The sequence below is a fragment of the Hemitrygon akajei genome, chromosome 7 (genome assembly GCF_048418815.1).
Source record: "Hemitrygon akajei chromosome 7, sHemAka1.3, whole genome shotgun sequence".
Classification (NCBI taxonomy): domain Eukaryota; kingdom Metazoa; phylum Chordata; class Chondrichthyes; order Myliobatiformes; family Dasyatidae; genus Hemitrygon; species Hemitrygon akajei.
The window spans coordinates 144,627,206-144,641,016 of NC_133130.1; positions in this window are offsets into that span (position 1 = coordinate 144,627,206).

The following is a 13,811-nucleotide window of genomic DNA, read 5'->3' on the forward strand; positions in this document are numbered from 1 at the left end:
TTTTTGCTTAATGATGGAGCAGTCTGGGTAGCCATACATCCTATTCAACTGCTTATTTCTTACATTCTTAATGTTATCTTAGCAGAGAGACCAGCTGAATACGGTCCAGACATTTGTCAAAGCACTGTGGGAGAGCATAGCCAGAACACTGCATTGCTTTGGCTCATAAACTGCAATTAACACACAGGTTTTGCTTATTCTTCCCCCTCCCCATGCTGAGGGTAATTGTTACTCTCCCTTTTTTTCAGGTGAGATCAGACCACTGGGTACAGCTGGGGAATTACACTCAGACCCTGCATTGCCCTAATTCATTACACATGGTTATTCAATTCCTTTATTGAAATTTTAAAAAATGAAAAAATTCATTCTAAAAATCTCTCAAAACTTCTCAAGACTGGCCACCATTACAGTGAGCATTCAGTCAGCCAATGAAAGCACTTTGCATATGCTCTGAGCTGCTCACAGCCCAATCATGGTATTAGTTCAAGGTCTGCCTTCCTCACTTGTGCAAATGTTCTTGCTCCCTCGCCAATTTGATCCACTTTTTTCACCTATAATATCTGGTGAATGGCCTGCAATTTTCAGTGAGGGTAGTACATCTAAGATGTCTAGGAAAAGCTTTAGCATGGATGTAAAACTGCAAGTGATACAGTGTTTGGAAGCTGATTGGCGCCTCTTTGAAATTGGCTACATTGACGATCAGAACAATTACAAAAAAAATGCAGACAAGATAAAAGCTCCTGCAATAAAAACTTCAAAGGTACCATCAATGAAGGTGACTTGTTCAAGGAGCCGTTCGATTGAAAAAATGGAAAATGGTCTAAATGTATGGGTGCATGACCAAACACAATGAAACATGCCCCAAGCCAGATAATAATGGAAAAGGCAAGAAGCATCTTCAATCATGCAAGAAGAAGAAGATATGTTGGTAACATTCACAGCCAGCAGAGGTTGGTTTGATAGATTTAAACAGCACAGTAACCTCCAGAGCATACGTATCTCTGGTGAGGTGGCTAATGCCAACAGCAAGGGCCTTAATAATGAAGAGCTTCGAAAATTGACAGAGCAACGCACCCTTAGTGAATCTGAGGACACAGTTAGAGAAGAGGGAACAGCAGCAAGAAATCTCACCACAAAATTCCTCAGCACTAGCATCACCATGATCACACAAACCATGGACCAGTCCATAGATAATGACCTTGACAGGGAGCAAAGCAATAAGGCAAAGAGGTGTTCTCAACATGATTTCCTGCTTCTGAGAACTGCTTCATGAGAGGAAACTTAAGAAAAGGCAGTCAAATCTCAGTGCCTACTTGAAGAAGAAGCTAAAGTTGGAGGAGGACCCACAGCCTAGTCCTTCCTCTGAAGTGTAACCATAAGATGCTTCCTTCTGCCGCTGTTGTGATGTGTTGCTGCTCCACTGATGTACAGGTTGGGCCCATTTGCGCGATTGTTACTCCACGAATTACTATGTATGCATAAAATCATACATCTCAGGTTTGATTTATTTTTACTAGGCACTGTGTCTATTTACATAATGTTATAATGACGCTGCATAGCGCTCCACCACCTCAATGTTAAGCAGGGTCTGAGTGTAATTGGTTCGGAAGTGCTCAAGCACCCATTCTGTATTGTTAGGTAAGTAATAGCTGAGTCACTAGGAATATGACTTAGATTTTCTTCTTGGTCAATCTTTCACTATCTGACCGTATTTGTATGGTTATTTGCTACTGTAACTTATAATGGGTTAGTAATGAGTGGAGTTATTAGTTGATAGCTGATTTTTGTACTCATTTTGTCTGTGGGTGGCAGAGTGCCTTGCTCTGTTAATCTTGTTGAAGTTGCAGTAGACATTGTGGAGCCATGCCAGGATGATTAATGTAGGAACAAAGTAGATCAGGCAGAGTGTGGAAAACCAGACCAGTAATCATAATTTTTGACTGAAGGAGTTCTTGGAGAAGACAGTTCTGTCTAAAAGCCTGGTCTGCTGCAAAATCCAGGACATAAGAAGTTTGCATTTTTAAAATTCTTTTAAGTATCCTGTTCTCACCTACTTTTGAGAAAACACTTCAGTTTTGGCATATAAATCTGTATTTAACCTTGTATAGGTCATATTGGCCTGTGGGAATGACCTGCCAAAAAAAAGCAATTTATTAATTCACTATACGGAATAAGGTAGATGATCTTGCGACACAGTTAGATTGGCAGGTATGATGTTGTGGGCATTACTGAATTGTGGCTGAAAGAAGAGCTTAAATACAAGCATACACATTGTATCAGAAGGATAGGTAGGCAGAGAGAGTGGGGAGGCTCTGTTAAAAAAAAAGATACCAAATCCTTAGAAAAAGGTGACATAGGATTGCAAGATGTAGAATCCTTGTGGGTTGAGTTGAAAAACTGCAGGAGTAAAAAGACCATGATGGGAATTATATACAGGTCTCCAAACAGTAGCCAGGACGTGGGCTACAAATTACAATGAGAGATAGAAAAGGCAGGTAAAAAGGGCAATGTTGCAATAGTCATGGGGGATTTCAATAGGCAGGTAGATTGGGAGAATTGGGTTGGTGCTGAATCCCAAGAGGGAGTTTACAGAATGCCTTTGAGATGGCTCTTTAGGGCAGCTTGTGGTTAAGCCCACTAGGGGAATGACTATTCTAGATTGGGTGTTATGTAATAACCCAGATTTGATTAGAGAGCTTAAAGTAAAGGAACCCTCAGGAGAAAGTAATCATAATATGATAGAATTCACCCTGCAGTTTGGGAAGTAAAAGCTAAAATTGGATGTATCGGTATACACAGAAGACATGCACAGGGATGATGGCAGAACAGAAATGGCTGGAGTTTTTGGGAGCAATTCAGAAAGCGCAGGAAAGATATCGATAAGTCTGAATGTAGGTAAGTCACTTGGACCAAATGGATTACACTCCAGGGTGCTGAAAGAGGTAGCTGAAGAGATTGTAAAGGCATTAGAAGTGATCTTTTAAGAATCACTTGATTCTGGAGGACAATAAAAATCACCAATGTCACTCCACCCTTTAAGAAGGGAGAGTGGTAGTACAAAGGAAATGATAGGTCAGTTAGCCTGACTCAAGTGGTTGGAAAGATGTTGGTGTCTATTATTGAGGTTTTGAGGTACTTGGAGGCACATGACAAAATAGGGCAAAGTCAGCATGATTTCTTTAAGGGGATTTCTTGCCTGACAAATCTGATGGAATTCTTCGTGGAAATAACAGGCAGGATAGACAAAGAAGTCAGCGGATGTTGTTTATTTGGATTCTCAGAAGGCCTTTGACAAGGTGCCGCACATGAAGCTGCTTCAAAAGATGGTATTAGAGGAAGGATACGAGCAAAGATAGGAGATTGGCTGACTGGCAGGAGGCAAAGGGGGCCTCTTCTAATTGGCTGCTGGTACTAGCAGTGTGCCACGGGGGTCAGTGTTGGTACTGCTCTTTTCACATTATACGTCATTGATTTTGATGAAGAAATGGATAGATTTGTGGCCAGGTTTGTGGATGATTTGAAGATAATTGGAGGGCCAAGTGATGTTGAGGAAGCAGGGTGTCTTCAGAGGATTTGGACTGATTGAGAGAATGGGCAAAGCAGTGGCAGACAAATATAATGTAGGGAAGTGCATGGTCACGCATTTTGGTAGAAGGAATAACAGTGTGGACTATTTTCTAAATGAAGAAAAAAAATTGAAAGTTAGAGGTACAAAGGGATTTGAGAGTCCTAGTGCAGGATTCCCTAAAAGTCAACTTGCAGTTTGAATTAGTAGTAAGGAAAGCAAAATTAATGTTAGCATTCATTTTGAGAGGACTAGAATACAAATGCAAGGATGTAATCCTGAGGCTTTTTAAAGCATTGGTCAGACCAAACTTGGAGTATTGTGGGTCAGTTTTGGGCCTCTTAATGATGTGCTGACATTGGAGAGGGTCCAGAGGAGGTTCACGAGAGTGATCCCAGGAACGTAAGAGTTAACATGAGGAACACTTGATGGCTCTGGGCCTGTACTCACCCGAGTTTAGGAGAATGAGATGGTGGGGGAAGGGGTGGAGGATGATCTGATTGAAACCTATTGAATATTAAAAGGCCTAGATAGAGTGGATGTGGAAAGGATGTTTCCTATAGTGGGGGAATCTAGAAACAGGGCCCAGCCGCAAAGTAGAGGGGCCTCCATTTAGAACTGACATGTATTTTTTTTTAGCCATATTTTCTATGTGAATCTATGTAATTCATTGCCCAGACAGCTGTGCAGGCAAGTCATTGGGTATATTTAAGACCGAGGTTCTTGTTAATCAGGCGTCAGAGTTTATGGAAAGTAGGCAGGAGAATGGGTTGAGAGGGATAATAAATAAGCCATAATAGAATGGCAGAACAGACTTGATGGGCCAAGTGGCCCAGCTCTGCTGCTATGTCTTACACTCTTACTATTTTTGTACATTGTAGATTGACATTTGAGAAATGATCAGATGACTGCTCCGATCATCGCTTTATAGTAGCTCTGTAATGCTTTTTAAAACATTTTCGTTACCTATTGGATAAGTTTTATAGTAGGTAGGCGGTGATGATTATTGGTAGTTCAAATTAAATATTGCATTGGATTATTAGTGCTCTTGGGTTACGTGGGCATTTAACAATGTGTAAAGACAATATATTGTATGAAAAGAGTACTGGAAACTGAGAATCAGGTATTGCAAAAATGTTGTGAAGGAATCTTTTACATACATTTTTAATATTTGTCAGGATGGTTAGGATAAAGTCCTATCAAAAGTCGCATTTCTGGGAGGAAATGTGTACAGTTATTGCTCTTTCTTTTTAGGAAAAGATGAAATACATTTGAATAAGTTTAAAGAAGATTAACTCGACTGATACTTGGAATGAGTGGATTGTCTTATGAAGAAAGATTGGACCGGCTTTGCTAATATCTGTTGGAGTTACAGAAGAGTGAGAAGGGACTTGAAACCTAGTATTGACAGGGTGGATATGCAAAGTATATTTCCTGTTCTGGAAGAATCTTGAACCATTGGTCTCTGTTTAAAAATATGGAATGGTTTGTTAAGACAGGATGAAAGAAGTAGTCTTTAAATATTTTTAGGAGTAGGTATATTCTTGATTCAGGTAGCAGGGTGGAGTTTCGTCTCTACCAAAGGAAGTGTAAGGCGCTCTTTCTCTCTGCTTGCCTGCAGGTCACCCTTGGGCAAGGTGTGGCACCTGCTTAGCATCCCCCCCCCCCCAGATCAGGATCACGTGAAGCCATGGGAGCAGGTGGTGGATGGTCGTACAAGTAGCTAATGCATGTCACAAGAACTGGTTATACAACCGCTGACACCAGGCAGACAATTGCTGAAGAGTATTGATAATGGCTGAGGTCACCTGTCTTGTAAGGCAATGGCAAACTGCTTTTGTAGAAAAATTTGCCAAGAAAAATCATGGTTATGGGACCATGATCACCTATGCCATTCCATATGGTGCATATTGATAAGCAAGGGGACTAAAAGTTACTGTGGGTAGACTGAAATGTGACCTGAAATTATAGTTATGAGTTGCTTAATCCTGCCCCTAATTTGTATCTGCATTTCAATAGTTTTTTTTCTTGTGGTCTTGGTGAAGTACTGTATGTTGGGAGGCATGAATGGCAATGGAAATTAGAGATCAGGGATGCCAGGAGTCCCTTCCTTGGAATGGCAAAGGCTTACAGAATGATGAATTGAGATATAGTTGGTGTTGTTGAGAAGTCACCTAGCTTGAGTAAATGATGAAGGAAATTTTAGTGGCTGTTTATGAAAGCAGAATAAATGATTAAGAATAGAATGCTTGATTAGGACCATCTGCTGGAGTCATCTGAGTTGAGGTCTACAGATGATAGCCATGTGGTCAATGTTACGATTTACTTGAGGACAATAGAATGAGGAAGTGTCGTTCTAGGGAAGAACTCATCAACACTGAGCCAGCTTTTCATTATGCTTGGGATGGCTTCAGGTATTTATAGGAAAAGTGCTATCTGAGATAGAGAGTGAGTGAGAAAAGAGTATAGGCAAATTTTTAAGATGACGTGGCACATCAACAATTATAGATTTCTGGACATTTGAATTGATGAATATTGAAACAATTTCAAGGGACTGGATGGGCAAAGATTAGAAGATAAGGTTGCAGACGGCTCCTTTGTATGTGCAGATAGTAGAGAATATATACATTGTTGAAAAGAAATTTGACCAGGTTATGGTAGATGGAGAGGATACAGATGTTAAGTTATCAGAGTATGTGGTCAAGCATAGAAATAATAGTTCATTATGCAGAAACTGAATGACATGTTGGAGTACCAGACATATTAAAAGGAGTTAATTAAGATCCATACCTGTGGTGTGTATGCAATAGACACAGATATAAATTAATTTTATATTTTCTGGTCTCATTGAATATACATACATCATGAAATTAATTTAGATAGGTGGCTGTATTCTGCTGCAGGGTCCTGAGGAGCTGCAGCCTGAGGCAGATCTAAGACACTAGCTTTAAATTTCCTGGCCAAGATCAGAGAGCAAATTCATGAATTATAATGTCAGGTCTGTACAGGGGGCTTTCTAAGCAATTCATTTACTTTCTGTGGTAAGTAGGTATGTGTCAACAGAGCTAGGTGGTGACTGTGTATTGTTTGAAAATTAATAAAAAATCTTCCATCTATGAAACTGTCACATTTGGAGGATACTTTTTCATACTCTATTATAAATATCACCCAGCATTTGTAAATTATGTTTTGAAGTAGAGTGTAAACATTATTTTGGACCGTTGGCCAGATGGCCTGTTTCTATGTTATTAACATTGCATCGTTTTAATCATTAGAACAACAGTATCCATCTTGTGAACAGACAATTATCTTAAAAATGACAAGAAGTAATCCTGGAGCTTTTACCTGCTGTCTGTGGATCTGGTGACATGAATGATTTAATAATCTGCTCAACAGCACCTGATGACATTGAAGTTTAGTTCTGTGACCAGAAAGGAGAAAAATTGTAATACAAAAATACAACTGCAGATACTGTGGATCAAAGAATACGTTCACAACGCTGTAAGAACTCAGCAGGTCAAGCAGCATCTGTGAGAAAAGAGTAGCCAACGTTTCGGGCTGAGACCCTTCATCAGGCCATTCCTGATGAAGGGTCTCGGCCCGAAACATTGGCTACTCTTTTCTCACGGATGCTGCCTGACCTGATGAGTTCTTCCAGCGTTGTGTACGTATTCAGAAAAATTGTAATGTATGGCAGTTTATTATACTGTTGTTAAAACAAACTCTGGTCAGCAGAATAGCTGGGCAATACCTTGATCCTCAACTGTTCCAGAAAGTTATGTTTAATTGTTAATAAAATATAGGTGTTTGAAACTGCTTATACAAAAGCAGACATGCATTAAATGACAAGCAGTCCTATCTTGTCAGCTGCATACTTCAATTTTGAAATAAGCAAACAATCAATTGTATGTTCCATAATTAAGGTTATACCATTGAAGCAAAACAGGAAAGTCATGACCTACAATGTTGACTGTCCATTTCACGCCACTGCTGCCTAAAACACCAAGTTCCTCCAGCATCATGTTTTTTATTCTTGTTCCAGATTCTGTCATCTGCAATCTCTTATGTCCCTTCTTTAATAATTGGTTGATTTTTATTAGTCTGTTGACAAGGAATGAAAGAGGGAGGCAGTAGGTATACTTAACTAGTTTTATCTAGAACATATTCTTATAAATGGGTAAGAGAGAGGAGGAATATGTGATAGATGAATGTGGTTTATTCAGTACATGCATTTAGTTGGGTTATGGTATGCAATGCTGGGATTGATGGGAGAAATTTAAAGGAGGTATGTTTTTCACTCTGTGGGTAGTGAATATTTGTAAGAAGCTGCCACTGGAGAAGGCGGAGATGATACAATTACTTTATTTAAATGGAGTTTGCTTAGGTATTTATATGGGAAAGGCAAACCCTTCGTAGGTTTCTAATGCCTGACTTATGAACATCTCATATATAATACTTTCTTCTAATGAGAACTGGTTTTCGAAAAAAGTCTTTATTTGTAAGCTCCCCACAGTAATCAGATACCATTGTCCCTTAAGAACATAGGCTGTCATTTGCATTGTGGGAACCCTCTTAATAGAGTTGCTTTGCAAGTTAACCAGCACTTGCTTTTATTGATATTATTATTGGTATTGGTACTCTATTAAATAAATACAACATGCACTGGTACTTCAAGCCCATTGAAATCACAGGACATTCAGTTTCGGTACTATTGTAACTAGGCAAGGAAGATCAGTAAATAAATGTTCATATTAATTGGTCCTCACTAATACCAACTGTTACTTCACTGGCAGTATGCTTACCTTATCATGTGATTTTGTGTATTTTCTGATTTATGGATTTGTACTTATTTATTTACAGATGTGATAGAGGCCCTACCGGTCCAATGAGCTGCATCACCAACAACCCACCTATTTAACCCTAGCCTAATCATAGGACAATTTACAATGACCAATTAACTTACTAGCTGGTGTGTTTTGGACTGTGGGAGGAAACTGGAGCATCTGGAGGGAACCCATACCCTCATGGGGAAGAATGTACAAGCTTCTTGTAGAGGATGCCAGAATTAAACTCTGAACTCCAACATTCTGAGCTGCAGTAGTATTGCGCTAACTGCCACGCTACTGTGGCACCCCAAATTTCTGTAAAACTAAAATCCATTCATAACCCAGGGACAACTTGTAATGTGGACTAATGGGATTAACACAGATTGATGTGGCATAGAATGGGTGGATTGAAAGGGCCTGTTTCTGTTCAGTTTGTTTCTGTTATTCTATGGCTTTCTAGGCTTTGTCAGTTTGCTTCCAGGGTGTAGGTTTATATTCCTTGAAATTATTAGGGTACCACTTTAGGCGAGTGTTTTCTCTAAAGGTTTTCTTACTATTCTTTCTAACTCACTTAGGCTCAGTCTCCAATCTCATTTGACCTCTTGTTCCATCAGTGATTCTAGGTGCATGGGTTTGTTGTCTTCTGTGAAGTTCAAATTTATTGTCGTAGGCATATATACACAGAGTATAAGTATCAGGAATATCAGCCTTTTGCACAGGCTCTGCACATTATGAACATGGCAAGCACAAGTTAACATAAAGTTAAATTAACTTACATTATACATAGTTTACACAACAAAATAAAATGGCATGAGTGTGAGGTGAGGTAGAGAAAATGAAATATAATACAATATACTGTAATTTTTCAGGTTGTTTCAAGAACCTGATGGCAGTGAGGAAAAATCTGTTGTTGAACCTTAGGTAGGTGTCTTCAGGTTCCTGATGACAACTTCAAGAAAATGGCACGGCCTGGATAGTGGGGATCCTGAAGCTTCCTGTTACATTACCTCTTGTAGATGTCCTTGATGATAAGAAGACGTGTACCTGTGATAGAACTGGCTGAACCCACTAATTCCTGTAGAATCTCGCATTCCTGTGCAATGGAGTTTCTGTTCTAGGCTGTGATGCAACCAGATGTTCTACTGTACATCTGTAGAAGTTTGTCATAATTTTTGATGACATGCTGAATCTCCTCAAACTTCTAGGAAAGTAGAGATGCTGGTGTGCTTTCTTCATGGTCACATCTATGTGCTAGGCCCGGGATGTATCATCCCAGATGTTGACACCTAGGAACTAGAAGCTGCTCACCCTTTCCACTGCAAATCCTTCAATGAGGACTGGAGTGTACTTGTTTGATCTTCCCTTCCTAAAGTCTGCAAATTAGTTTCTTGGTTTTGTTGATGTTGAACTCAGGGTTGTCGCTGTGATACAACTCAACTAACTGACCTATCTTGCTCCTGCTGCTGCATGACACCTCATCACCATTCAATTTGCAAAATATACATGTTTAGAATTGATTTGATGAACAGGAATACATTTTTCTGATTTGAGCTTGTGCCAAGCAGATCACTATTGAGAGCAAGATTTAGCTGCATTCAGTTAAGTGTTGAGGAAATTGCATGAAATGTTGTCTAGGTTTTACATTAATTTGAAGACTTTGCAAATAAAAAATTATGTATCGACTTCAGTATTGTAGTTCTTTTAACAGACATAAATTATGGGAAATTAAAGGACAGGCCATATTCAGTTCTCTTAACAGAAAAAAAAAAGCAGTCCATCCTGATGCATTTTAAATCATAGTTGAGGACTATGATTACAGATTTCTTCAAAGAATCTGTAACACCAGAGGTCCCAACATACTAGACCACTGTTACACTAAGATAAAGAATGTTAGTTCCATGCCTGCATCACATTTAGATAAATCTGATCACCTGGCAGTCCTTCTTGTTTTGCATACAGGTAGAAGCTAAAGAACAAATCTCTAGAGATTAGGACAACAAAGAAGTGGTCATGGGAGGCAGTGGAACGACTAAGGGATTACTTCAATTCGTTGGACTGGGCCACGTTCAAGGACTCACCTGTGGATCTCAGTGAATAAATGATGGTTGTCATGGATTTTATTAAAACAGTCGTAGACAGGTGTGTCCCCACAGAATCATTCAGAGTCTTCTCCAACCAGAAGCCCTGAAACCTGCTGAGGGCCAAGTCAAAGGTTTTCAAGTCTGGTGACCAAAGAAGTTACAAGAGGTCTAGATATGATTTCTGGAAAGCCATCTCCAGTGAAGTGACAATTCCAGACTAAACTTGAAACAACGAAAGATGTTTGACAGTTGTGGCAGGGCTTGAATGCCATCACTTGTAAAGTAAAATTAAGCAACATAGGTGACAACAGGGCTTCACATCCAGATGAGCTTGATGCTTTCTATCCTCACTTTGACTGTCAAAACACAGAGGAACAATCACTAACTCTGATCAATCTCTGAGTCTGATGTGCAGGAGGCCTTCAGGAGGGTGAACCCATGAAAAACACCTGGCCCAGACGGGGTACCTGGCCACGTACTAAAGATCTATGCTGATCAACTGGTTGGAGTGCTCACTGAGATCTTTAATCTCTTGCTTTGGTATTCTGGGGTACCCAGCGCTTCAAGCAGACTTCACTTATACCGGTGCCTAAAAAGAGCGTGGTAACCTGCCTACTGACTATCATCCAGTAGCACTTGCATCCACAGTGATGAAGTGTTTTGTGAGGATAGTGATGAAACATACCATACCAATCCAAGTCACCTGTGAAGCGACTTGGATCTGCTGTAGTTTGCGTACTGGAACAACAGGTCCATAGTAGATGCCATCTCAACCCTGGAACATCTGGACAGTGTAGATGCATACACCAGGGTATTCTTTACTGACTACAGCTTGGCATTTAATATCATCATCCCCCCAAAGCTTCAAAACCTTGGCTTTAATACTTCCTTATGCAATTGGATTGTCAGCTTCCTCATTTGTAGACCCCAATCAGCACGGGTGCACCACAAGGTTGTGTGCTTAGCCCTCTGCTCTACTTGGTTTACACTTATTACTGTGTATCTAAGCATATCTATAATACCATATTCAAGTTTGCTGACGACACCACTGTTGTAGGCCAAATCAGAGGTGATGAATCAGCATATAGAAGGGAGATTGAATGGTGCCACAGCAACAACCTCTTCTTAAGACCAAGGAGCTGAAATTTGACTTCAGGAGGAGGACACCAGAAGTCCATGAACCAGTCCTCATCGGAGGATCAGAGGTAGAGAGAGTCAGCAACTTTGAGTTCCTTGGTGTTATCATTTCAGAGGACCTGTACTGGGCCTAACATATAATTGCAATTACAAAGAAAGCACAGCAGTGCCTCTACTTTGCGAAGATTTAGCATGACATCTAAAACTTTGACAAACTTCTATAGATGTGTGGTGGACAGTATATTGACTGGCAGCATCACGGTCTAGTATGGAAACACCAATGCTCTTGAATGGAAAATTCTACAAAAAGTAGTGGATATAGCCTAGTCCATCATGCGTAATGTCCTCCCCACCATTGTGCACATCAATACAAAATGTTGTGGCTGGAAAGCAGCGTCCATCATTAGTGACCCCACCACTCACGTCATGATTTCTTCTCACTGCTGCCATCAGGAAGAAGGTACGGGAGCCACACGAGTCACACCACCAGGTTCTGGAACAGTTACTACCCCTCAGTCATCGGGCTCTTAAACCCGATAACTTCAAAGAGGATAACTTCATTCAACTTGCCCCATCATTAAAATGTTCCCACAACCTATGGATTCTCTTTCAAGGACTCTTCATCTCATGTTCTCGATATTTTTTGCTTATTTATTTTTTATTATTCTTTCTTTTTGTCTTTGTACAATTTGTTGTCTTCTACACACTGGTTGAATGCCCAAGTGGTGTGGTCTTTCATTGATTCCTTTATGGTTATTATTCTGTTATGGGTTTATTGAGTATGCCTGCAAGAAAATAAATTTCAGGATTGTATATGGTGACATATATGTACTGTGATAATAAATTTGTTTTGAATTTTGACCTTTAACCTAGTTTTCTGGTGTCACTGTCCACCACACCACAATTTTAGGATCAACATAACCATCTGCATTCTCATCCAAATCATTGGTATGTATGACAAAAAACAGAGGACCCAGCACCAATCCCTGAGGCCACAGGCTCCCAATACGAAAAGCAATACTACCACCCTTTGGTCGTCGAACTAATTTTGCACCTTTGATAACTTCCAATAAAAAAAATCAATCATTATACTTCGGTTCCTCTCACTGTATAAATTTTGACTGCACTTTACTATATTGGATCCCAGGTGATTTTACTTTTTTGAATAGTCTGCCTTGGGAGAACTTGGCAAAAGCCTTGTTAAAACCCATGTTGACTACATCAAATGCATAGCCTCTTTGTCTTTACCTGTTACTAGCACAAAATGTTCAGTCAAATTTGCTAGACATAACCATCTCTTAATCAATCTATCCTGATTGCTCTTGTTTAACTCTGCCTTTCTAAACAAAGATTTATACTCGCCTTCAGAATTGATTGGGTGGAGGAAATGCAGGAGACCAAAGACAACTTGGGATATATTTTATCCAGGCCTAGTAATTCATCTATTTTCAGATGCTAAACTCTTTAATACAATAACATACTTGGGATTTTGTTGGTGCTAGTTTGGCAGATTTTCTGGACTGTTGAATGTTATTCCTATTACTACTTCAACATACCTTTAAGTTTTCTTTTAAAATATGTTACACTGAATAATAGTATCATAAATTTTCACATGAATCTGGCAAGTTTAAGGGAACATGATGAATTTAAATTGAGTTTCAAAAGAATGTGGAGGTTGTGTCCGGCAAGTTTAAAGGGAGCACAGGAAATGGAACCAATGTGGAAGCAGGCTTTTGTGAATTTCAAGTGAGTGCTGGTGAGTAAAGAGAATGTAACAACCTGAACCCTGGTAAGTTACAGTGGAGCATGGGAACTGGCATCCCTGTGTGTATAAAGGAGTGCATGATTCAGTGTAGGATCTAAAGCACTGGTGTGTTAATAGGAATGAAAGAACTGGAGATATGGTGTCTTATTGGGATTGTGAAACCAGGACCTTGGTATGTTAGGCATACATAAACTGGGGCCTTGGCTGTTATATTGCATTCATAACCATGTGGCTATATCTAAGGAAGCTCAAGTATCAGCAGTGAGTGAGCCAGATATTGAACCATCAATATTTCTGAACACTCAGAACAAATGATTGGATTTTAACAGATTATCAGAGGCCCTTGCCGATTTATTGGTATAGTTTGCGGCAAGTGCTGTTGAATTAGTCTAAATGGGTAACTACCTCTGTGGTTAGAATGCACTGCAATCATAGTA